This window comes from Pundamilia nyererei, unplaced genomic scaffold (assembly GCF_000239375.1).
Source record: "Pundamilia nyererei isolate P.nyererei 1_Seehausen unplaced genomic scaffold, PunNye1.0 scaffold00060, whole genome shotgun sequence".
Classification (NCBI taxonomy): Eukaryota; Metazoa; Chordata; class Actinopteri; order Cichliformes; family Cichlidae; genus Pundamilia; species Pundamilia nyererei.
In genome coordinates, this window is record NW_005187461.1 from 2,833,873 (window position 1) to 2,836,288 (window position 2,416).

The 2,416-nt window shown below is 38.8% G+C and overlaps 1 protein-coding gene across 1 annotated transcript in view; it reads left to right on the plus strand.

Annotated features, from left to right (window-relative positions):
* LOC102212246 (uncharacterized) overlaps positions 1–2,416 on the plus strand; it is a 4,936-nt gene that overhangs the window by 1,244 nt on the left and 1,276 nt on the right. The window lies entirely within an intron of this gene.

A 2,416-nucleotide genomic window follows, 5' to 3' on the forward strand; every position in this document is an offset into this window, starting at 1 on the left:
CTGAAGGTGTCAGATGGAGGGAAGTACATATGTGCTGTTTTAAAATACAGTGAGATGACTTCTACGGATGATGATATAGATAATGATGGAAAAGGTACCAGAGAAAATGAAACCAGCAATAAACACCCGTGGATCAATCCACCAATATGCATTTTTAAGCAGGAGATCAGTCTGATCATATTAGTCAACAGTGCCAGTAATGCTACTGCATATGCTGTGGGGGCAGGACTGGTGGTGCTGCTGGTGGTAGTTGGAGTCATTGTTACAGTGATAGTAATAAAGAAAAAAGCAAAGCCTTTGCCATTGCAGAGAAAAGTGACATCAAATGTAAAAATGGATATGGATCCTGGCTGTACTGAGAAGTTAACTCTGTCTAGTGCTCAATAGCCTTTGTAAAATAGCTCCATTGTGACTTAACATCCACCTGACACATGCTGTGCTGTAGAATCTGTAGATAAATCAAATGTGTTGCTATTTTCACCTGTTGTCTACCATGAGAAGACTGTTTTTAGACATTTTTTTAACTTAATGTAATGTAAGAACATCGATCAGATCATTGCGATGAAAGAATTAAAGGCAGCTAATTTGTTGGTTACATGGTTACATTAGCACTATAGTCTGAAGTCATTCACAATAAATATATTAGTAATGATACACTACTAATAAATAATGAAACAACACACCAAGGACTTTATAGTACAACCCTCCAGTGTTCTTAAACAATTCACATTTCTGCACTTCTAAATTCTGTCTCGTTTCTCATCTCATTTGTTGCAGTGAGGAACTTCACTTGTTTGACTTGCAGCCATCACCTCACTGTCACTTTTAGCAATGTTGGCTACTACATTGTAGGTTCTACCAAGTCTAAGTCAGACCTTAATGCCTGATTTAAACTATTTCAGGAAGCCGTTGTAGAAACATAGTTAAGAAGCCAACGTTTTTGGCCTCATTTATGCTTGTGTGCGGTTACGTGTGTGGTTGTGTCTCTGTGTTTTATGTGCGGTGCTAGCCAATAGAAAAAAAGATGAGGAAAAGGCAAGGCAGGCATATTTGTCAATTAGGGTTTTTTTCTTCTTTGTACATTACCTCAAGTCCATTTCAGTAGTTTCAGCACTCTCCTTCCAGGAATCTATTGACATTTGTGAATTCATATACTGATGATATAATATTATTTTTTTTACACTGAGGTGATGATTGTTGTTCTCTCACTGATAAATTAAAAACTGCAGCATAACAATACTTGGAAATGCATGAGAAAAATCAGCTGTACTGAAGTGGGCTGCATCGACCTGACGCTTAGTTACATTTGTTGGGAGGTGTACATCGGGTTATGGAATAGTCCCTCCGAATCACAGGATGCTGCTGTTGCTAGCAGCGGTCGCAGAGAAGTACCAGAAAAGAGAAAGAGGTACGTACAACAGCGTGAGCAAGAGACAGAGGAAGGTGTAATGTGGTAATAATTTAGATGGAGGGACATAATTGGGAAGGGGAGAAATTCAAATAAAATGAATGGCTACTTTGACTATAAGCCACTTCTAATAGCTTAAGTGTAGCTTGTAATTGTCAAATTCTGCAGGACATCAGTTGTTTGGTTTTTCTTTTTCTTTTTTGTTTTTTAAGCAAGAGTGGTGTATTTAAAACAAACATAATATATATATCACAAGTCTACTCATGTGACATTTCTGGCTACCTGATAACCATGAGTCAAACATCCATTGTCCTCTCTGCTCCTTTCTGTTCTTCACAAAATCTATAGGAAATATCAGTCTCTTTAGCAGCTAAATGCTGTTTGGTTTGTTGTTTGGTGCTGAACACAGCGTGCAGTGGGCCTGGTGGGGATATTTTTCTTCTTTTACTGGAAACAACTTCTTCTGGTTAAGATATTAAAGAAAGAAATGAGAATGGACCAAAACATTTAAGCAGCAGGCAGTGAAACCAATGACCGACGTACATCATGCAAACGACACTTCATTGGTAATCCAGTGATTCCCAGTGCATCAATCACCTTTTACCATCTATATCTAAGCTGTAATTATCACAGCCGTCTGGTCGGTGTGTGGAGTGTACCCAAACGCAGACAAACAACCAGGCGTGAAAACGAACTTAATTGAAACCAAAAGCGAGACATTTTATTAAGGCTGAACAGAACAGAGAAATGAAAAGACAGGAAAGAGCTAAACTATAACTGAACTGGGAAAAGCTAAACTAAACTCTAAACACAAAATGCAGAACAAAAAAACCTGGATACGGGAAACTTGACCTGACAAAGAAAAGAGGGAAACTGACCGGGTAGGTTGGGTGAGTCCTTCAAAGCATACCCCTGAATTTTGACACAGCCAATAAATACACAGAGGGGTGATGAGGGAAGTGGAAACACATGGGAACACCCCTGGGACGAATAGACATAATGACACAG